This window comes from Mesoplodon bidens, assembly GCF_964165515.1.
Source record: "Mesoplodon bidens genome assembly, chromosome: 7".
NCBI lineage: Eukaryota > Metazoa > Chordata > Mammalia > Artiodactyla > Ziphiidae > Mesoplodon > Mesoplodon bidens.
This window is the reverse complement of record NC_138164.1, coordinates 38,920,729-38,945,724: the sequence shown is the minus strand read 5'-3', so window position 1 is coordinate 38,945,724 and position 24,996 is coordinate 38,920,729. Positions and strand designations below refer to the sequence as shown.

The 24,996-nt window shown below is 39.2% G+C and overlaps 2 protein-coding genes across 3 annotated transcripts in view; both read left to right on the top strand.

The window, feature by feature from the left end:
- LOC308619852 (uncharacterized protein) overlaps positions 1 to 24,996 on the top strand; it is an 811,674-nt gene that overhangs the window by 242,992 nt on the left and 543,686 nt on the right. The window lies entirely within an intron of this gene.
- LOC308620068 (protein kinase C-binding protein NELL1-like) overlaps positions 1 to 24,996 on the top strand; it is a gene marked incomplete at both ends in the record, with an annotated part of 99,369 nt that overhangs the window by 64,226 nt on the left and 10,147 nt on the right. The window lies entirely within an intron of this gene.

Genomic DNA, 24,996 nt, shown 5'->3' with positions numbered 1-24,996 from the left:
TTTTCTTTTTTTTTTTTTGCGGTACATGGGCCTCTCACTGTTGCGGCCTCTCCCACTGCGGAGCACAGGCTCCGGACGCGCAGGCTCAGCGGCCATGGCTCACGGACCCAGCCGCTCCGAGGCACGTGGGATCTTCCCAGACCCGGGCACGAACCCGCGCGTCCCCTGCATAGGCAGGCGGACTCTCAACCACTGCGCCACCAGGGAAGCCCTCCTACCTTTTCTTTTTTTTTTTTTTAATTTATTTATTTTTTTAATTAGTTTCTGCTTTATAACAAAGTGAATCAGTCATACATATACATCTGTTCCCACATCCCTTCCCTCATGCATCTCCCTCCCTCCCACCCTCCCCATCCCACCCCTCCAGGCGGTCACAAAGCACCGAGCTGATCTCCCTGTGCTCTGCGGCTGCTTCCCACTATCTATCTACCTTACGTTTGGTAGTGTATATATGTCCATGCCTCTCTTTCGCTTTTTCACAGCTTACCCTTCCCCCTCCCCATATCCTCAAGTCCATTCTCAAGTAGGTCTGTGTCTTTATTCCCATTTTGCCCCTAGGTTCTTCATGACATTTTTTTTTTTTTAAATTCCGTATATATGTGTTAGCATACGGTATTTGTCTTTCTCTTTCTGACTAACTTCACTCTGTATGACAGACTCTAGGTCTATCCACCTCATTACAAATAGCTCAGTTTCGTTTCTTTTTATGGCTGAGTAGTATTCCATTGTATATATGTGCCACATCCTCTTTATCCATTCATCCGATGAGGGACACTTAGGTTGTTTCCAGCTCCGGGCTATTGTGAATAGAGCTGCAATGAACATTTCGGTACATGTCTCTTTTTGAATTATGGTTTTCTCAGGGTATATGCCCAGTAGTAGGATTGCTGGGTCATATGGTAGTTCTATTTGTAGTTTTTTAAGGAACCTCCATACTGTTCTCCATAGTGGCTGTACCAATTCACATCCCCACCAGCAGTGCAAGAGTGTTCCCTTTTCTCCACACCCTCTCCAGCATTTATTGTTTCTAGATTTCTTGATGATGGCCATTCTGACTGGTGTGAGATGATATCTCATTGTAGTTTTGATTTGCATTTCTCTAATGATTAATGATGTTGAGCATTCTTTCATGTGTTTGTTGGCAGTATGTATATCTTCTTTGGAGAAATGCCTATTTAACTCTTCTGCCCATTTTTGGATTGGGTTGTTTGTTTTTTTGCTATTGAGCTGCATGAGCTGTTTATAAATTTTGGAGATTAATCCTTTGTCAGTTGCTTCATTTGCAAATATTTTCTCCCATTCTGAGGGTTATCTTTTGGTCTTCTTTATGGTTTCCTTTGCTGTGCAAAAGCTTTGAAGTTTCATTAGGTCCCATTTGTTTATCTTTGTTTTTATTTCCATTTCTCTAGGAGGTGGGTCCAAAAGGATCTTGCTGTGATTTATGTCATAGAGTGTTCTACCTATGTTTTCCTCTAAGAGTTTGATAGTTTCTGGCCTTACATTTAAGTCTTTAATCCATTTTGAGCTTATTTTTGTGTATGGTGCTAGGGAATGATCTAATCTCAAACTTTTACATGTCCCTGTCCAGTTTTCCCAGCACCACTTATTGAAGAGGCTGTCCTTTCTCCACTGTACATTCCTGCCTCCTTTATCAAAGATAAGTTGGCCATATGTGCGTGGGTTTATCTCTGGGCTTTCTATCCTGATCCACTGATCTATCTTTCTGTTTTTATGCCAGTACCAGACTGTCTTAATTACTGTAGCTTTGTAGTATAGTCTGAAGTCAGGGAGCCTGATTCCTCCAGCTCCGTTTTTCATTCTCAAGATTGCTTTGGCTATTCGGGGCCTTTTGTTTTTCCAAACAAATTTTGAAATTTTTTGTTCTAGTTCTGTGAAAAATGCCATTGGTAGTTTGATAGGGATTGCATTGAATCTGTAGATTGCTTTGGGTAGTAGAGTCATTTTCACAATATTGATTCTTCCAATCCAGGAGCATGGTATATCTCTCCATCTATTTGTACCATCTTTAATTTCTTTCATCAGTGTCTTATAATTTTCTGCATACAGGTCTTTTGTCTCCTTAGGTAGGTTTATTCCTAGATATTTTATTCTTTTTGTTGCGATGGTAAATGGGAGTGTTTTCTTGATTTCATTTTCAGATTTTTCATCATTAGTGTACAGGAATGCCAGAGATTTCTGTACATTAATTTTGTATCCTGCTACTTTACCAAATTCATTGATTAGCTCTTGTAGTTTTTCGGTAGCATCTTTAGGATTCTCTATGTATAGTATCATGTCATCTGCAAACAGTGACAGCTTTACTTCTTCTTTTTCCAATTTGGATTCCTTTTATTTCCTTTTCTTCTCTGATTGCTGTGGCTAAAACTTCCAAAACTAGGTTGAATAAGAGTGGTGAGAGTGGGCAGCCTTGTCTTGTTCCTGATCTTAGTGGAAATGGTTTCAGTTTTTCACCATTGAGGACAATGTTGGCTGTGGGTTTGTCATATATGGCCTTTATTATGTTGAGGAAAGCTCCCTCTATGCCTACTTTCTGCAGGGTTTTTATCATAAATGGGTATTGAATTTTGTCGAAAGCTTTCTCTGCATCTATTGAGATGATCGTATGGTTTTTCTCCTTCAACTTGTTAATATGGTGTATTACATTGATTGATTTGCGTAGATTGAAGAATCCTTGCATTCCTGGGATAAACCCCACTTGATCATGGTGTATGATCCTTTTAATGTGCTGTTGGATTCTGTTTGCTAGTATTTTGTTGAGGATTTTTGCATCTATGTTCATCAGTGATATTGGTCTGTAGTTTTCTTTCTTTGTGACATCCTTGCCTGGTTTTGGTATCAAGGTGATGTCGGCCTCGTAGAATGAGTTTGGGAGTGTTCCTCCCTCTGCTATATTTTGGAAGAGTTTGAGAAGGATAGGTGTTAGCTCTTCTCTAAATGTTTGATAGAATTCACCTGTGAAGCCATCTGGTCCTGGGCTTTTGTTTGATGGAAGATTTTTAATCACAGTTTCAATTTCAGTGCTTGTGATTGGTCTATTCATATTTTCTATTTCTTCCTGAGTCAGTCTTGGCACGTTGTGCATTTCTAAGAATTTGTCCATTTCTTCCAGGTTGTCCATTTTATTGGCATAGAGTTGCTTATAGTAATCTCTCATGATCTTTTGTATTTCTGCAGTGTCAGTTGTTACTTCTCCTTTTTCATTTCTAATTCTATTGAATTGAGTCTTCTCCCTTTTTTTCTTGATGAGTCTGGCTAATGGTTTGTCAATTTTGTTTATCTTCTCAAAGAACCAGCTTTTAGTTTGGTTGATCTTTGCTATCGTTTCCTTCGTTTCTTTTTCATTTATTTCTGATCTGATCTTTATGATTTCTTTCCTTCTGCTAGCTTTGGGGTTTTTTTGTTCTTCTTTCTCTAATTGCTTTAGGTGCAGGGTCAGGTTGTTTACTCGAAATGCTTCCTGTTTCTTAAGGTGGGATTGTATTGCTATAAACTTCCCCCTTAGAACTGCTTTTGCTGCGTCCCATAGGTTTTGGGTCGTCGTGTCTCCATTGTCATTTGTTTCTAGGTATTTTTTAATTTCCTCTTTGATTTCTTCAGTGATCACTTCGTTATTGAGTAGTGTATTGTTTAGCCTCCATGTGTTTGTATTTTTTACACATCTTTTCCTGTAATTGATGTCTAGTCTCATAGCATTGTGGTCGGAGAAGATACTTGATACAATTTCAATTTTCTTAAATTTACCGAGGCTTGATTTGTGACCCAAGATATGATCTATCCTGGAGAATGTTCCATGAGCACTTGAGAAAAATGTGTATTCTGTTGTTTTTGGATGGAATGCCCTATAAATATCAACTAAGTCCATCTTGTTTAATGTATCATTTAAAGCTTGTGTTTCCTTATTTATTTTCATTTTGGATGATCTGTCCATTGGTGAAAGTGGGGTGTTAAAGTCCCCTACTATGATTGTGTTACTGTCGATTTCCCCTTTTATGGCTGTTAGTATTTGCCTTATGTATTGAGGTGCTCCTATGTTGGGTGCATAAATATTTACAATTGTTATATCTTCTTCTTGGATTGATCCCTTTATCGTTATGTAGTGTCCTTCTTTGTCTCTTCTAATAGTCTTTATTTTAAAGTCTATTTTGTCTGATATAAGAACTGCTACTCCAGCTTTCTTTTGATTTCCATTTGCATGGAATATCTTTTTCCATCCCTTTACTTTCAATCTGTTTGTGTCTCTAGGTCTGAAGTGGGTCTCTTGTAGACAGCATATATATGGGTCTTGTTTTTGTATCCATTCAGCCACTCTGTGTCTTTTGGTGGGAGCATTTAGTCCATTTACATTTAAGGTAATTATTGATATGTATGTTCCTATTCCCATTTCCTTAATTGCTTTGGGTTCGTTATTGTAGGTATATTCCTTCTGTTGTGTTTCTTGCCTAGAGAAGTTCCTTTAGCATTTGTTGTAAAGCTGGTTTGGTGGTGCTGAACTCTCTCAGCTTTTGCTTGTCTGTAAAGGTTTTAATTTCTCCATCAAATCTGAATGAGATCCTTGCTGGGTAGAGTAATCTTGGTTGCAGGTTTCTCTCCTTCATCACTTTAATTATGTCCTGCCACTCCCTTCTGGCTTGTAGAGTTTCTGCTGAGAGATCAGCTGTTAACCTGATGGGGATTCCCTTGTGTGTTATTTGTTGTTTTTCCCTTGCTGCTTTTAATATGATTTCTTTGTGTTTAATTTTTGACAGTTTGATTAATATGTGTCTTGGCGTATTTCTCCTTGGATTTATTCTGTATGGGACTCTCTGTGCCTCCTGGACTTGATTAACAATTTCCTTTCCCATATTGGGGAAGTTTTCAACTATAATCTCTTCAAATATTTTCTCAGTCCCTTTCTTTTTCTCTTCTTCTTCTGGAAGCCCTATAATTTGAATGTTGGTGCGTTTAATGTTGTCCCAGAGGTCTCTGAGACTGTCCTCTGTTCTTTTCATTCTTTTTTCTTTATTTTGCTCTGCATCAGTTATTTCCACTATTTTATCTTCCACCTCACTTATCCGTTCTTCTGCCTCAGTTATTCTGCTATTGATCCCATCTAGAGTATTTTTCATTTCATTTATTGTGTTTTTAATCGATGCTTGATTCATCTTTAGTTCTTCTAGGTCCTTGTTAACTGTTTCTTGCATTTTGTCTATTCTATTTCCAAGATTATGGATCTTGGAAATAGAATCTTGGATCATCTTTACTATCATTATTCTGAATTCTTTTTCAGGTAGACTGCCTATTACCTCTTCATTTGTTAGGTCTGGTAGGTGTTTATCTTGCTCCTTCACCTGCTGTGTGTTTTTCTGTCTTCTCATTTTGCTTATGTTACTGTGTTTGGGGTCTCCTTTTTGCAGGCTGCAGATTCGTAGTTCCCGTTGTTTTTGGTGTCTGACCCCAGTGGCTAAGGTTGTTTCAGTAGGTTGTGTAGGCTTCCTGGTGGGGGGGACTAATTCCTGTGCTCTGGTGGTTGAGGCTCGATCTTGTCTTTCTGGTGGACAGGTCCACATCTGGTGGTGTGTTTTGGGGTGCCTATGGCCTTATTATGTTTTTTGGGTAGCCTCTCTGCTAATGGGTGGTGTTGTGTTCCTGCCTTGCTAGTTGCTTGGCATAGGGTGACCCGCACTGTAGCTTGCTGGTCGTTGACTGAAGCTGGGTGCTGGTGTTGGGATGGAGATCTCTGGGAGATTTTCGCTGCTTGATATTATGTGGAGCTGGGAGGTCTCTTGTGGACCCGTGTCCTGAAGTTGGCTCTCCCACTTCAGAGGCACAGCACTGGCTCCTGGCTGCAGCACCAAGAGCCTTTCTTCCACCCGGCTCAGAATAACAGGGAGAAAAAGTAGAAAGAAAGGATTAGTAGGAGAAAGAAAGAGAGAGGGAAAGAAAGGAAGAAGGGAAGAAAGGAAGGAAGGAAGAAAGAAAGGAGGGAGGGAGGGAGGAAGGATGGAAAGAAAGAAGGAAAGAAAGGAGGGAGGGAGGGAGGAAGGAAAGAAAGAAAGACAGGAGGGAGGGAGGAAGGAAAGAAAAAGAAAGTGGAAAGAAGAAGGGTGGGAGGGAGGAAAGAAAAACAAAGAAGGAAAGGAGGAACGGAGGGAGAGAGGGAGGAAGGGAAAGTAGGAAAGAAAGAAAGAGCAGGTAAAGTAAAATAGAATAAAGTATGAAATATAGTAGCGTTATTAAAATTAGAAAGTAATTATTGGAAAAAAAAAAAACGGACCGATAGAACCCTGGGACATATGGTGGAAGCAAAGCTATACAGAGAGAATCTTACACAGAAGATTACACATACACATTCACAAAAAGAGAGCAGGGGGAAAAATCAAAAATCTTGCTCTCCAAGTCCACCTCCTCAATTTGGGATAATTCGTTGTAAAAAGAGGAAAAGGGCGAGAAGTCCGAAATCTTGCTCTCTAAGTCCACCTCCTTAATTTGGAATAATTCGTTGTAAAAAGAGGAAAAGGGGGGAAAGTCTTAAATCTTGTCCTCAAAGTCCACTTCCTCAATTTGGGATGATTCGCTGTCCATTCATGCACTCCACAGACGCAGGGCACATCAAATGGACCGTGGAGCTTTAATCCGCTGCCTCCGAGGCTGCACAGAGAGATTTCCCTGTCTCTGCTCTCACAGCTCCCGGGTCTCAGCCTTGGACCTGGCCCCGCCTCTGCGCGTAGGTCGCAGGAGGGCGTCCGTTCTTCGCTCAGACAGGACAGATTTAAAGGAGCCGCTGATTCGGGGGCTCTGGCTCACTCAGGCAGAGGGGAGGGAGGGGCGCGCAGCGTGGGGCGGGCCTGCGGCGGCAGAGGCCGGCGTGACGTTGCAGCAGCCCGTGGCGCTCCGTGCGCTTTCCCGGGAAAGCCGTCCCCGGGTCTCGGGACCCCGGCAGTGGCGGGGTGCACAGGCCCCCCGGAAGGCGGGGCGGACAGTGACCCGCGCTCGCACACAGGCCCCGCGGCGGCGGCGGCAGCGGCGGCGGCGGGCGGCGGCGACGGGCCGCGGCCGCTGCGGCGGCGGCGGCGGCGGCGGCAGCGGCGGCGGCCCACGCCCGCCTCCGAGGTCCGCGCCTTACCCGCGGCTCGTGCCTGTCTCCGGCGCTTCCCCAAGCAGCCCTCTTAATGCCCTCTCCTCGCGCACCAGGAAACAAAAGGGAAAAAAGTCTCTTGCCTCTTCAGCAGCTCCAGACCCTTTCCCCGGACTCCCTCCGGGCTAGCCGTGGTGCACTAACCCCTTCAGGCTCTCTTCCTGCCGCCAGCCCCAGTCCTCTCCCTGCGCTCCGACTGAAAGCCGATACCCGAGCCTCAGCTCCCAGCCCCGCCCGCCACGGCGGCCGAGCAGACAAGCCTCTCGGGCTGGTGTGTGCCTGAGGGCACCGGTCCTCTGTGCCAGAATCTCTCCGCTTTGCCCTCCGCACCCCTGTTGCTGTGCTCTCCTCGCTACTCCGAAGCTTTCCCCCTCCGCCACCTGCAGTCTCCGCCCGCTAAGGGGCTTGTAGTGTGTAGAAACCTTCCCCCCTTCACGGCTCCCTCCCACTGGTGCAGGTCCCGTCCCTATCCTATTGTCTCTGTTTATTCTTTTTTTCTTTTGCCCTACCCAGGTATGTGGGGAGCTTCTTGCCTTTTGGGGGGTCTGAGGTCTTCTGTCAGCGTTCAGTAGGTGTTCTGTAGGAGTTGTTCCACGTGTAGATGAATTTCTGATGTATCCGTGGGGAGGAGGGTGATCTCCGCGTCTTACTCCTCCGCCATCTTCCTCCGGGCTCCTACCTTTTCTTTATGTTTGACATTTCCAGTGAGCTTTCCCATTCATAATTTTCTTGGTTCCACTTGTGGCCTTTTCTATTCTGCTTAGTGAAGTTCCTTTAGTGTTTGTTGTAAAGCTGGTTGGTGGCACTGAATTCTCTTAGCTTTTGCTTGACTGTAAATCTTTCAATTTCTCTGTCAAATCCGAATGAGAGCCTTACAGGGTAGGGTATTCTTTGTTATAGTTTTTCTTTCCTTTTCATCACTTTAAATATTCCATGCCAGTCCCTTCTGGCCTGCAGAGTTTCTGCTGAAAAATCAGCTGATAACCTACAAGGGAATTCCATAAGGTTGTTTCTTTTCCCTTGTTGCTTTTCATATTTTTTGTCTTTTATTTTTGTCAGTTTAATATGTGTCTCAGCATGTTCTGCCTTGGATTTATCTTGTATGGGAATCCCTGTGCTTCCTGGATTTGTGCGTTTTTCCTGGTGGAGGGGACTAGTGCCTGCCCACTCATGGGTGTAGTCGTGTTTAAAGGTGGCTCAGGAAGACTTTAAGCAGCTTGTCTGCTGATGGCTGGGGCTGTGTTCTCACCCTGTTGGTTGTTTGGACTGAGGCATCCCAGCACTGAAGCCTAAGGGCTGTTGGGTGGGGCCCAGTCTTGGCATCAAAATGGCAGCCTTTAGGGTAGGTCATGCCAATGAGTACTCACTAGTAACTCTGCCATCAGTGTCCCTGTAGTGAGCCACAGCCACCCACTACCTCTATAGGAGTCCCTCCAAGTCCAGCAGGTAGGTCTGGCCCAGGCTGCTATGATGTTACTGCTTTTTCCCCTGGGTCCCAGTGCACATCTTGCACCCTCCAAGAGTGGAGTTTGTTTCCCCCAGTCCTGTAGATTTCCTGTGATCAAGCCCTGCTGGTCTTCAAAGCCAAATGCTCTAGGGGCTCCTCCTGATGCCAGAACCCCAGACTGGGGATCCTGATGTGGGGCTCAGAACTTTCACTCCTGTGGGAGAACGTCTGTGTTATAATTATTTTCTGGTTTGGGGAGTTGCCCACCTGGCGGATATGGGATTTGATCATATTGTGAATGCATGCCTCCTACCATCTTGTTGTGGTTTCTTCTTTGTCTTTGGAAGTAAAGTATCGTTTTTTGGTAGGTTCCAGTCTTTTTTTGTCAATGGTTGTTTACCAGTTAGTTGTGATTTTGGTGTTTTCATGAGAGGAGGTGAGCTCATGTCCTTCTGCTCCACCATCTTGTCAAGGAATTCTTCACCTTGTCCTTTTATGTTATGAAGATGGCTCCGTTCCTTAACAGTCATGAATCAACCTCTGCTAGCTATAAACTTTTCTTCTGCAGCTTCCTCACCTCTCTCTCAGCCTCCACAGAACTGAAAAGAGTTAGGACCTTGGTCTGGAGTAGGCTTTGGCTTAAGGCAATGTTGTGGCTGGTTTGATCTTCTATCCAGACCACTAAAACTTTCTCCATTTCAGCAATAAGACTGTTTCACTTTCTTATCATTCGTCTGTCACTTGAGTAGCACTTTCAATTTCCTCAAGACTGCTACTGGAGTAGCACTTTCAATTTCCTTCAAGAACTTTTTCTTTGCATTTACAACTTCTGTTTGGCACAAGAGGTCTGCCTTTTGGCCTATCTTGGTTTATGACACAGCATACCATCCTCATTAACCTCAATCAGTTCTAGCTTTTGATTTAAAGTGAGAGATGTACGACTCTTTTCACTTGAATGCTTAGAGGTCATTGTAGGGTTATAAATTAGCCTAATTTCAATATTGCGTCTCAGGAAATAATAGAGAGGGCAGAGGACAAGAAGAAAGGCAGGGAACTGGTGGTTGGTTTTGCAGTCAAAATACACACATTTATTATTAAGTTCACTATCTTTTTTAGGCACAGTTTATGGCACTCTAAAATTACAATACCAACATCAAAGATCACTGATCGGGACTCCCCTGGTGGTGCAGTGGTTAAGAATCTGCCTGCCAATGCAGGGGACACAGGTTAGAGCCCTGGTCCAGGAGGATCGCACATGCCGCAGAGCAACTGGGCTGCATGCCACAGCTACTGAGGCCTGCACGCCTAGAGCCATGCTCTGGAGAGGCCACTGCAGTGAGAGGCCTATGCACTGCAGCAACAAAAACTCAATGCAGCCAAAAATAAATAAATAAAATATAAAAATTACAACCAAAAAAAAAAAAATCACAGATCACCATACCAAACAGTAATAATGAAAATGTTTGATTTGTGAGAATTACTAAAATGTGACACAAAGTGAGTAAATGACATTGGAAAAATGTCACCAATAGACCTGTTCTACACAGTTGCCACAAACTTCAATTTGTAAGAAATGCAGTCTGTGAAGCACAATAAAGCAAAATGCAGTAAAACAAGGTATGCCTTTAGTTCCCAGAAGATTCTAATACTAATGGTCAGACGACTCCACTTTGAGAACCATTGCCCCAAGAATCCTTCTGTTCTGAGTGTGTGTGAAATCCTTTTATCCTACCTCCCAGTCTCCTCATGATACAAGGAAGCAGTATAGTAGAAAGGGATTCTTAGAAAACTCCAGATTGGGGTCTAGTTCCTGTTTCGTTATTAATTTGTTATGTGGAAAAGTCATTTCCCCTCTCTGGACCAGGATTCCTCTTGATTGAGTCAGTTGGATTAAGTGACTGCTAAAAATTTTCTACACCAGGTGCAAATTAGAGGGGACTAAAAAAAATAATAATTTGTGGGGTATAACCTGAAGGCAAAATTTGTTATTTTGTGAAAAGATTGAATATCACTTCCCAATAAATTTGTATGTGAGAAGGTAAAACAAATGGGTCTAGAGTACCACTACTAATTTTATACTTCATATTTGGGATCAAATAACTTCTTTAAAGGGCAAGATAGGTGTTGCACACTGTAAGATCTGTCTCACATACTCAACTTTACTGTTGAGTGAGAATCAGGTGACCAGCTGAATTCAGACTGTGGGCATCAGCTTGCCAAACCTGTCTTATATTATTATTCAATTTATATAAGTAATCCTACCTAAGTCTACTTTCTTAAGAAATTTTGAAACTATGGCAGAAAAAAGGAATAGTGATATTATGCAATAAGGAGTAAAGTTTCATTGTATTGACTATTCAGTAATAAAATGTGTCATATACAGTATAAAGTATAATTTTTAAGATACAGTAAGAATATGCCAGGAAAGTGTATGTCCCTGGTATTTATTTTTTATTTATTTTTATTTATTTATTTATTTTTTTGCGGTACGCGGGCCTCTCACTGTTGTGGCCTCTCCCGTTGTGGAGCACAGGCTCCAGACGTGCAGGCTCAGCGGCCATGGCTCACGGGCCCAGCCACTCCGCAGCATGTGGGATCTTCCTGGACCGGGGCACGAACCCGTGTCCCCTGCATCGGCAGGCGGACTCTCAACCACTGCGCCACCAGGGAAGCCCTGTCCCTGGTATTTAAAATTCAGTAGCAATTTAAATATTACAATACTTACTGCTTATAGCTGAAATTTCATTATAAAATTGCATAAAAGCATTTAGGTTCTATGACAAAAGGGTGTGAAAATACATCTTTGTCATTTAAGTTGGCATTGTTCTGACCACCCAAGCTAGGATAGAGGTCAAGCTCTAGGAATAAACCCACAAATCTGTGGCAAGTAGTATTACTCACCATTAGTGGGCTCCATTCTCTTGCCAAATTTGAATTCTAGTGTGGTTGTGCTCTGTGAGCTGATGTTTTATAATGACATTCTCATTGAATTAAATAAGGCCACCTGTGACATGTTTATTATTGAAAATTATTTTCTTGACAGTTAGTTAATAAAGATTAGAGCAGAAATAGAGACAGAAAAACAACAGAAAACATAAACCAAATTAAGAGTCAGTTCATTGCAAGGAGGGGTCAAACTCTTACCTAGAATAACCAAGGGAAAAAAGAGAAAGGACTCCAATCAACAAAAGTATAAACGGAAAAGGAAACATTACAACTGATACCACCGAAATTCAAAGGATCATAAGAGGCTACTCTGAACACCTTTACTTCAGCAAACTGGAAAACTTAGAAGAAATTGAAAGATTTTTAAAAACATAACTTACTAACACTGATTCAAGACTGAATAAACAGATTACTGATTCAGTAATGAGACTGATTCAGTAATGAAAAATTCTCACAACAAAGAAGGCTTCACTGCTGAACTTTAAAGAATTGAGGAGGAGATCAAGATGGGAAAGGATGAGGAGCTGACCTCCCCTGATGAACACATCCAAAATACATATGTACGTGGAGCAACTCTCACTGACAACAAACGAGACCGGCAGACTTTTCTACAACCAAGGCTGTAAACGATCCACATGGACTCAGGAAGGGAGGCGAAGCCATCAGCTCAGGACCTGTGCGCCTAAGAGGGGACAGAGAAGAGGAGGGAGATATCACGGGTTCAGAGAGCATCTCTGGTGAGTAAAGGGTTTGAACCACATATGGAGCAGCCTGCCCTGGGGTCTAAAACTGGGAAGACAAGTCCCCTTAGCTGGTTTGAACACCAGTGGGACTTAGAACCCAAGATTCAACTTGTGAAGAGCATGCACACAATTGATTACTCCCAGGAAGGAAGGAAGCAGATTGAAACTTCGTGGGGCTCTGGCCAGCTTCCTACTACCACCCCAGCAATGCCTCAACACACTGAGCACCCAAGCAGGCCCCTATAGCCCTGGATAAGCTCCCCACTATGGCAAAGGCTGCTGTTGCCAAGGAGGGTGGGCACTTGGCTCGAACTTAGCACTTCATCTGAGTGGGGCAAGTGTGTCCATTGCTGGTACGATTGGGAGCTGTGTGAAACTCTGACTGGGGCACCTGGACCATCACAGCACATACCCTGGCCTGCACCAGATACCTGCTCCAGCCCTTCTTTCTCCAGCACTGTTCCCCTCTAGGGCCAAAGTGCTATTGCTGGGAGAGGGGAGGGCACACACTTGGAACAGAATCACCTCAGACCTGACTCTCAAGGCTTCTGCTACAGCACCTTGGGACTGAACCTCATCCCTATAGGAGGGTGACAACCACTGAACATGGGAGAAGCTCCAGCTCACACCTAGCTCTGGCTCTAGACATTCCAGTTCCTGCCCCATCTCCCACCAAGGTGATAGCTGTCAACACACCCTGGGGGAAGATGTGACCTGTACTCACCTCAGATCCAGCTTTCCCACCAAAGCCACTTCACAAATGCAGACTGCATAGGAATGCTCCAATAGAAGGACACTCTTGCAAGACTGGGATAGGTAACTGTTTCACCTACTTTCATAGAGACAGAAAGTTAAGCAAAATGAGAAGACAAAATGAGAAAGAACAAGAAAAAATAAATAATGTAAAAATCATTATTGTAAAAAACAAATAATTTACCAGTTAAAGATTTCAAAGAATCAGTAATAAGGATGCTAACTGAACTTGGAAAAAAATAAATGAACACAGTGAAAATTTTAACAAGGAACTAGAAAAATATAAAAAAGAACCCATCACAGTTGAAGAATAACTGAAATAGAAGCACACTACAAGGAATTACCAGCAGACTAGGCGATAGAGAACTCACAAGTGATCTGGAAGGTAAAATAATGGAAATCTCCCAATTAGAAGAGCAAAAAGAAAAACACATTTTAAAATATGAGGACATTTTAAGGGACCCTCAGAGACAACATTAAGCCTGCTAACATTTGCATTATAAGGGTCTCAGAAGGAGAAGAGAGAAAGAGAGAGAAAGGGGTCAAAAATGTATCTGATGAACTTATGGCTGAAAACTTCCCAATCCTGAAGAAGAAAACAGATACCCAGGTACAGGAAGCACAGAGAGTCCTAAACAAGATGAACTCAAAGAGACAAATCAGAATTAAAATTGCAAAATTTAAAGATAAAGAGAAAATTCTGAAGGCCATTAGCTGATTTTTCTGTAGAAACTTTGTAGGCCAGAAGGGAGTGGCATGATATACTTAAAGTGCTGAAAGGGAAAGCCTTGCAACTTAGGATACTCTACCCAGCAAGATTATTTCTCTTTCAATTTGAAATGTTAAAGAACTTGTCAGACAAGCAAAAACTAAAAGAACATCAACACTAAACCTACTCTAAAAGAAGTGTTAAAGGGTCTCCTCTAAGTAGAAAAGAAAAGGCTAAAATAAAAGGAATTTACAGGAAAGGAAAAATCTGATTAGTAAAGAATATATAGTAAAGGCTAAAGATGAACTGCTTAAATAAGCTAGTATGAAGAATAAAACAAAAGTTATAAAATCAATCGTAACTACAACAAACAAGGGATAAATATGAAGATATAAAACATGACATCAAAACCCACAAAGTGTGGGAGAGGGGATTAAAATATGTAGAACTTTTAGAAAGTGTTTAAACTTAAATGACTATTACTTTAAAACAAGTATTTACAGGTCAACATACATGAACTTGATGGTAACCACAAATCCAAAACTTACAATCAATATACAATAACTAGAGAGCAAGGAACACAAACATACCACTGAAGAAAATCATCAAACCACAAGGGGAGACGCTAAAAGAAGATGAAAAGAATAAAGAAGAACTACAAAAACCAACTAGAAAACAAGTAACAAAATGGAATAAGTACATATCCCTCAATATTCACTTTAAATGTCAATTGACTAAATGCTCCAGTGAAGGATACAGGCTGTCTAATATGATAAAAAAGAACAAGACCAATCTAAATGCCCCTTACAGGACACTCACCTCAGAGCTAAAGATGCATAAAGACTAAAAGTGAGGGGATGTAGAAGTCATTTCATACAAATGAAAATGACAAGAAAGCTGGGGTAGCAATAATCAGATTAAACAGTAGATTTTAAAACAAAGGCTATAACAAAAGACAAAGAAGAGAATTATACAGTGATAAAGATATCAATAAAAGAAGAGGATGTAACACTCATTAACATATATGCACCTAATATATGGGTACCTAAATATATAAAGGAAATATTAACATACATAAAGGTAGAAATTGACAATAATAGAATAGTTGGGAACTTTAACACCCCACTTACATCAATGGACAGGTCATCCATTCAGAAAATCAATAAGGAAACCACTGTCTTAAATGACACATTAGACCAGTTGGACTGAATATATATCTACAAGATATTCCTACCCAAAATATTAGAATACACATTCTATACAAGTGCATATGGACCATTCTCCAGGATAGATCACATGCTAAGCCAAAAACCTGGTCTCAACAAATTTAACAAGATAGAAATTATATCAAGCATTTTTTTCTGACCACAATGGTATAAAACTGGAAATCAATTATCTAATCAACATGCTACTAAAAAAAAAAAAGGAGTCAAGGAAGAACCCAAAGGGGAGATCAAAAAATACCTGGAGACAAATGAAAATGGAAACACAACTTTTCAAAATCTATGAAATCCAACAAAAGGAGTTCTAACAGGGAAGTTTATAGCAATACAGGCCTACCTCAAGAAATAAGAAAAAGTTTCAAACAACCTAACGTAACACCTAAAGGAATTAGAAGAAGAACACATAAATCCCAAAGTCAGCAGAAAACATGAAATAATATCAAGAGGAAATAGAAACCAGAAGAAAATAGAAAAGATTAAACAAACAGCTGGATTTTTAAAAGATAAAATTGAAAATTCTTCAGCCAGACTCATCAAGAAAAACGATAGGACCCAAGTAAACAAAATAAGAAATGAATGAGGAGAAATTAACAATGAATATTACAGAGATACAAAACAATCATAAGCGAATACTATGAGCAGTTATATGCCATCAAATCTGAACACCCAGAAGAAATGGAAAAATTTCTGAAACATACAACCTGCCAAGACTGGATCACGAAGAAATAGGCAATCTGCATAGAATGAGTACTAGTAGTGAAATTGAATTAATAATAATAATAATAATAAAAACCTCCCAGCAAACAGAAGTCCAGGACTGGATGGCTTCACAGGGGAATTCTCCCAAAAATATAAAGAGATAATACCTATCTTTCTCAAACTATTTCAAAAATCGAATTCACAAATTCATTCTACAGGTCAGCATTACCCTGATACCAAAACCATACAGACACTACAAAAAAAGAAAATTACAGACCAATATCTCTGATAAATATAGATGCAAAAATTCAACAATATATTAGCAAACCAAATTTAACAATATATAAAAAGAATCCACACCATGGGATTTATTTCAGGGATGCAACAATGGTCCATTATTTGCAAAATGAATGTGATACACTTCATTAACAAAAGAAATGATAAAACATTTCTTTTTATCACATGATCATCTCAGTAGACACATAAAAAGCATTTGACAAAATTCAACATCCATTCATGATAAAAACTCTCATCAGTGTTGGTAAACAGGAAACATAGCTTACAAAAATAAGGGCCATTTATGACAAACCCACAGTTAACATCATACTCAATGGTGAAGAGTTTAAAGCTTTTCCTCTGAAATCAGAAACAAGATAAGGATGCCCACATTCACCATTTCTATTTAACATAGTAATGGAAGTCCTAGACACAGCAATCAGATAAGGAAATGAAATAAAAGACATCCAAATTGGAAAGGAAGAAGAAGTAAAACTGTCACTATCTGCAGATAAAGTGATACTACATTAAAAAATCCTAAAGTCTCAGCCAAAAAAATTATTTAAACTAATAAATGAATTCAGTATATGTGCAGGATACAAAATTAACATACAGAAATCTGTTGCTTTGTATATACTAAGAATGAATTAATAGAGAGATCAAGAAAGCAATCCTGTTTAAAGTCACGTCAAAAAGAATAAACTGGGCTTCCCTGGTGGCGCAGTGGTTGAGAGTCCACCTGCCGATGCAGGGGACACGGGTTCGTGCCCCGGTCTGGGAAGATCCCACATGCCGCGGAGCGGCTGGGCCCGTGAGCCATGGCTGCTGAGCCTGCGCATCCGGAGCCTGTGCTCCGCAACGGGAGAGGCCACAGCGGTGAGAGGCCCGCATACTGCAAAAAAAAAAAAAAAGAATAAACTACCTAAAAATAAACTTAACCAAGAGGTGAAAGACCAATACTCTGAAAACTATGAGACATTGATAAAGAAATTGAAGATGATACAGAAAAATGGAAAGATATCTCTTGTTCTTGGATTGAAAGAATTAACAATTTATTGACCAGAAATGTGTCAATAAGTTTTTTAGAGGGTGATACAATTCACATCACCGTGCAAAGTTGTTAGAGCTTAAAATTGACCAAGGGTTCATTATACAACTTACGGTTGTCATTATCATTCATATTTTGCTCCATTAGGTTTTTGTTCCAACCTACCTTGTGTATATTATAAACGCCACTTTATTACCATAAAATTTTCAAAAATGACACATCACGAAACTTTGAAGAAGAGTTTTTCGTTAAATTTTATGCAGATACTTTCTCTGATTATCTGAGTGACATAAACACTAGTGTCACAGAAGATGATAGTTCTTCAGAATATAGTTCTGATTTAGACAGTGTGAATATTAGACCAACAAAAAGATGAAAAAACCTCAGTGATTGATTCTGATATGGAAAGTGAAAATGAAACTCACGGTTCTGGAGAATGCTCCTTTGCTTCTAGAGTGGATTGAAGACAATGTTTCATGAAAATTAGAAGACTTTACAGGTATGTCAGGTGTAACTATTGAATGTAATAACCCACAAAGTGTTAGTGAAATAACAGAATTAATTTTTGGTAACGACTTTTTCAAGCTGGTAGCTTCTCAAACAAACTTGTATCACCAACAGAATGAAAAATCATATAAAAAGTATGATAAGGCTTTAAAATGGACTGATGTAACCAATAGTGACATGAAGCGGTTACTTAGATTAATAATTTTGATGGGACAGATAAGAAAGTCACACTGGAAAGAATATTGGTCAACTGATCCTTACTGAAATACCTATCTTACCAAAGATTATTATGAGAAGAAGGTTTGAACAAATAATGACATTTCTTCACTTTAATGATAACTCAGAAACTCCACTTCCTGCAGACAGAATTTCAAAAGTTAAACCTCTTTTGGATTATTTTCTACCAAAATTTCAGTTAATCTATATACCCAAACAAGAGCCATCACTTGAGGAGACAATGATAAAATGGAGAGGATGACTCAGATTCAAAACCTATAATCCCGGAAGACTTACAAAATATGGAATTTTGGTCAGGATGGTTAGTGAAAGTGAAACTGGATACATATGCAACCTTGAAATTTATACAGGTGAAGGAAAGAAACTGCAAGAAACAATATTATCAGTCCTACAACCTTATCTGGGTTCATGGCACCATATTTACCAAGACAATTATTACAGCAGTGTGTCCACATCTGAAATATTGTTGAAAAACAAAACCAGAGTTTGTGGGACTATAAGAGAGAATCGGGGTCTACCAAACCAATTAAAGGAGAAACCCGAAAATCTACAGTGAGGAGAAATGACATTCTTACAGAAGGGAGAAGTGATTCTTCTTATATGGAAAGACAAGAGGCTAGTCTGCATAGTGACAACTATTCATGACACCTCCACAATATCTACAGGAAAGGAAGACAGGAGGACTGGCTATCACATAACTAAGTCCACTTGTATATTAGAGTATAATAAATATACGAAAGGAGTTGATTGATCCGATCAATATCTGGCAAACTTCAATATCCTCCAGAAAACTCAAAAATGGTAATAGAAAGTGGGTTTCTGAATAATTGCAGTTTATTCTATGCATTTAAAATTTATTGTAGCCTTAATGCACAGAATAAAATGACTTACAAGCAATTTTTGTTAGCAGTAGCTAGAGTATGGGTAACTGACCATTCTGGTGAATGTAGTGGTGGCCCTGCACCTCGTCCTTCTTGTGGAGTTTATAAAAGAGCCCCCCACAAAGATCCACCGTGTCAACTATCAGGTAAAATAAGAGAACATATTCTAGAGGAAATAATACCCACAGGACTAAAAAGAAAAAATGCTTCCAGAAAGTGTAGACTCTGCTTTTCCAGGGGAAAGTGCAGTGAAACATGGTATATTTGCAATAGATGCTCTGTTCCCCTGCAGAGAGGTACCTGCTATATACTGCCTATAGCACTCTAACAAAATATTACAATGGTTTAGTAAGACATGTACAAAGTTTCAAATAAATATAGTGAGTGCAAACAAAAGTTTTTGATATTTGCTCAAATGCTGTTTGATTTTGAGGTGTTTCAATATTCACTTATATCACAAATTGCCAGCCACAGGTGTTAGTTTCTGCAAAAATCTCCCAGGCAATAATGTGTTAATATTGTTAAGATGTCCATATTACTCAAAGCAATGTACAGCTTTAATGCAATCTCTAGAAAAATACTCCATGATATATAACATTGATTTGGAACACCCTGAATAGTCAAGGCACTCTTGAGATAAAAGAACAGAACTTTGAGAAAAAAGAACAGAATTGCAGGTATCATGCTCCCTGGCTATAGACTATACTGTGAAGCTACAGTATTCAAAAGAGTATAGTACTGGCACAAAAACAGACATATAGATCAATGGACCAGAATAGAGAGCCCAGAAATAAATTCACACACTTATGTTTAATTAACCTACAACAAAAGAGGGAAGAATATACAATGGGGAGAAGACAGTCACTTCAAGAAGTGGTGCTGAGAAGACTGGACAGCTACATGAAAATAATGAACATTTCTTTACACCATATAGAAAAATAAACACAAAACAGATTAAAGATCTAAATGTAAGATGTGAAACCACATAACTCCTAGAGGAAAACATAGGCAGAAAACTCTTTGACATAAAGTGTAGCAATATTATTTTGCATCTCTCAACTCAGGAAAAGGAAACAAAAGCAAAAAAAACCCAACCAAACAACAACCAAAAAAAAACCAACAAACAAATGGTACCTAATTAAACTTAAAATCTTTTGTACAGCAAAGAAAACCATCAACAAAAAAAAAAGATTGCCTACAGAATGGGAGATGTATTTGCAAATTATATACCTGATGATGGGTTAATATTCAAAAAATATAAACTGCTCATACAACTCAATATCAGAAAAACAAACAACCCAATTAAAAAAACATCAGAGGACCTGAATAGATATTTTTTCAAAGAAGATGTACAGATGGCCAACAGGAACATGAAAAGATACTCAATATCTCTAATCAGAGAAGTGCAAATCAAAACCACAAGAAGATATTACCTGTCAGAATGGCTATCATCAAATAGACCACAAATAACATGTTTGTGAGGATGTGGAGGAAAGGGAAAACCTAGTACACTGTTGGTGGGAATGTAAATTGATGCAGCCACTGTGGAAAACTATGTGGAGGGTCCTCAAAAAAACTAAAAATATAACTACCATATGACCAACAATTCCACTCCTGGGTATATATCTAAAGAAAATGAAAACACTAATTTAAAAAGATACATGCACCCCAATGTTCACAGCAGCATTACTTACACTAGCCAAGACATGGAAGCAACCTAAGTTTCCATCAACAAATGTATGGATAAAGAAAATGTGGTGTATACAGACACACAATACATATACACACAAGCACACATACGATGGAATATTGCTCAGCCATAAAAAAGACTTAAATTTTGCCATTTGTAACAACATGGATGGACCTAGAGGGCATTATGCTTAGTGCAATAAGTCAGAGAAAGATGGTATGTTATAACACATGTGGAATCTAAAAAATAAGACGAATGAATATAACAACAACAACAACAAAAAGACTCAGATATAGACAACAAACCAGTGGTTACCAGTAGGAAGAAGGATGAAGGAAGAGGGTAGGGGCAAGATGATGGGAAGGGCAAGATAGGGGTAAGGGGTTAAGAGTTAAAAGCTACTATTTGTAAAATAAATAAGATACAAGGATATATTGTACAACAAAGGGAATATAGCCAGTATTTTATAATGTCTTTCATGGAGTATAATCTACAAAAATATTGAATCTATTGTACACCTGAAATTAATAAAATGTAAATCAACTATGATGCAATTAAAATAGAGAAAGAGGGCCTCCCTGGTGGCGCAGTGGTTGAGAGTCCGCCTGCCGATGCAGGGGATGTGGGTTCGTGCCCCGGTGTGGGAGGATCCCATATGCCGCGGAGCGGCTGGGTCCGTGAGCCATGGCCGCTGAGCCTGCGCGTCTGGAGCCTGTGCTCCGCGATGGGAGAGGCCACAACAGTGAGAGGCCCGCGTACCGCAAAAAAAAATAAAAATAAATAAATAAAATAAAATAAAATAGAGAAAGAATGAAGGAAGGAAGGAATGAAATAAGGAAAGAATAATTAACACCCACCCTTCTCAAACTCTTCCCAAAAAAATTGAAGAAGAGGGAACACTCCCTAAACCTTTTTACAAGGCCAGCATTTTCCTTTTAACAAAACCAGGGCAGGACCCTAGTAGAAAGAAAACTATAGGCCAATATCCCTGATGTGTATATATGCAAAAATTCTCAAAATACTAGCAAACCAAATTTGGCAGCACATTAAAGGAATCATTCAACATAACCATGTGGGATTATCCCTTGGATACCAGGATGGTTCAACATAGGCAAATCAATCAATGTGATACATCACGTTTATATAATTAAAGACCCATATGAACATCTCAATAGAAGCAGAAAAACATTTGACAAAATTCAACATCTCTTCTTCATAACAAAAACTCTTAGCAAATTAGGCATGGAAGGAACATGCCTCAACATAATAAAGGCCATATATGACATAAGCCCCCAGCTAACATCATACTCGATATTAAAATGTTGAAAGCTTTTCCTCTAAGATCAGCAACAAGACAAGGGTGCTCACTCTCACCCTTCCTATCAACATGGTGCTAGAAGTCCTAGCTAGAGAAGGGTAAAAGAAGGGTAAAAAAGCAATAATAGGTATCAGAACTGGAAAGGGAGAAGTACAATTGTCTCTATTTGCAGATGACATGATTTTGTATAGAGAAAATCCTAAGACTCAACCAAAATCTATGAGATCTAATAAAAAAAATTCAGTAAATTTGCAAGATACAAAATTAACATACAAAAATCAGTCATGTTTCTATATACTAACAATGAATTTTCTGAAAAAGAAAGAAATTGATCCCATTTACAATAGCATCAAAAACAATAAAATACTTAGGAATAAATTTACCTAAGGAGGTGAAAGATCTCTACTCTGTGAAATCTACATGACACTGATGAAAGAAATTCATGAATATTCATGAATTGGAAGAATTAATATTTTTAAAATGTCAATACTACCAAAAGACATCTGTAGATTTAATACAATCCCTATCAAGATTTCAATGGCAGTTTTTACAGAAGTGGAAAAAATACTCCTAAAATTTATATGGAGCCTCAGAAGATCCAAATAACAAAGAAATACTGAGAAAGAAGAGCAAAGCAGTTGGCATCACACTTTCTCATTTCAAGCTATACTATTAAGCTATCATCATCAAAAGAGTATTACACGAGCATAAAAACAGACAAATGAACCACTGGAACAGGATCAAGAACTCAGAAATAAAACCAAGCACATATGGTCAACTAATACTTGACAAGGGAGCCAAGAATACTCAATGGAGGAAAAAAAACATCTCCTCAATAAATGCTGCAGGGATAATTGAATATTCATATGTAAAAATAAAACTGCACCACTATTTTACACCATTCACAAAAATTCAAAATGGATTAAAGATTTAAATGTAAGACCTTAAACCATGAAACACTTAGAAGAAAAAATAGGAATAAAGCTCCTTGTCATGGTAATGATTTTTGTATATGACACCTAAAGCACAAGCAACCAAATTTTAAAAATAAACAGTTTGGATTACATCAAGCTAAAAACTTCTGGACAGCATAAGAAACCATCCTCAAAATGAAAATACAACCTATGGAATGGGAAAAAAATTGCAAACCATCTATCTGACAAGGGGTTAAGATATATAAAGAACTCATACAACTCAATAGCATAAAAACAAATAACACAACTAAATATGCATTAAGGACCTGCATAGACATTTCTCAGAAGATATATGAAAAGCCAACAGGTACATCAAAAGATGCTCAGCATCACTAGTCATTAAGAAAATGCACATTAAAACCACAAAGAGGTATCACCTCATGCCTGTTCAAATGGCCATCATCAAACAGACAAGAGATAACAAATACTGGCTTGAATGTGGAGGAAAGGGAACACTTGTGCACCGTTAGTGGGATTGAAAATTCGTATGACCACTGTGGAAGAGTATGGAGCATCCTAAAAAAAGACTTAATAAAATTACCCTATGATCCAGCAGTTTTACTACTGGGAATATATCCAAAGGAAATGAAAACACTAACCCAAAATGATATCTGCACCCACATGTTCATAGCAGCATTATTTACAATAGCTAACACACAGAAACAACCTAAGTGTTCATAGATGGATGAGTTGATGAAAAAGTCGTGGTATATATTTACAATACAATATTATTCAGCCAGAAAAAAAAATGAGGAAATCCTACCATTGGCAACAACATGGATGGACCTTAATGGCATTATGGTAAGTAAAATAAATCAGACAGAGAAAGACAAATACTGTATGATTTCAGTTAGAGGTGGGATCAAAAAAGCCCAACAAATGCACAAACAAGCAAAAACGTAGAAAAAGAGATCAGACTTGTAGAAGTAGAGGGTGGGTGGGGGATTGAAAGAAGGTGGTCAAAAGGTACAAACTTCTGTAAGACAAGTAAGTGCTACGGATGTAACGTACAGCATGACAACTAGAGCTAACACTGCTGTCTAATATATTAAGAGAGTAAGTCCTAATAGTTAATTAACATCAAAGGAGAACTTTTTCACCTCTTTTTGTTTTTACTTTTTTTTTCGTATCTATATAAGGAAATGGATGTTAGCTGAAGCAATTGTGGTAATCCTTTCACAATATATGCAAGTCAAACACCACTCTGCTGCAACTCCTTAAACTTGTACAATGGTGTATGACAATTATTTCCCAGTAAAAGTGGAAAATAATTTTTTGACAGTTAACCTGTAATTCAAAAGCCAGTGTGAACATGGCTATTGTTCTGAAGCCTGTTAAAGTCTAAAAGGGGCCTATTTGGTATTCTCACATAATTGATGAGATGTGAAATTATTTTGAACTAACCCTGGAGGCTATTCACTTATTCTTATTCATTCTTCTGAACAGCACACACAGAGAAACTTGACATTCTGATTGGATCTCATTGCCTGTTGAACAGTACCTACTTCCAGAAGAATCTATCCCTGTGTTTGATGTTGTTCGTGAATAGCCATGTGGGTTCCTAAGACCTGGTCCTTCTATACTTGGGGAGAGTAATATTGTGGTCAGCTGAGTTGACCAAATGTTTTCATGTCATAGCTATCATTTTTCTTAGCTTCTGTTAAATCCATAGGGGAGTCATTTGGGGTATGGTTATATAAACCAAATATATTAGTGAGTTAAAATCATGGTATATGAGCTATAAGCTGAAGGTCTATTGTTGAAAAATTCCTAGGACCTGGATACTCCTTTGTCCAGACTAGCTGAATTCCCTGACACAGTTCATCTGCTTAACTAGAGTCTCTTGCTTGCTCTCTCTATAAATATGTGCAAACATACGTGTGTTTGTATACATATATGTATATATGCATATGTATGTATGTGTATGCATGTATATACATATAATCTTTCATCCCCTAATATTTTGAACCCTGATTTCATGTCATTTCTCCTAGTAATAGAGCTGATGCACACCATTTAAGGTAAAGCATTTTTTAACCTGTTACTTCATTACATATGTAGCCAGCATGTCTCCATAAAGAATGTAAAGCATTTAAAGATTTCCACTTTAGCTGGCAGTAAACATATCTCAGCAAGCCCTGTCCTATTCAACATTGTTATCCATGAAGTAGGTGAAGACCCTAAGGGCAGGCCCATCAAGTTTGCAGATGTCACTAAACTGAAGGAGGACAAACTAAGATGAATGACAGACACAGCGTTTAGAAAACATTGTGATAGGCCAGGGAAATGAAATGGATCTAACAAGATGAAATACAATATGGATAAACACCAAGTTTTACACTTCCAAACAACTAACCACACGAGACACAATAGGGCTTAATGAGGTTTTAGTCTTCATTAACCTCATAGA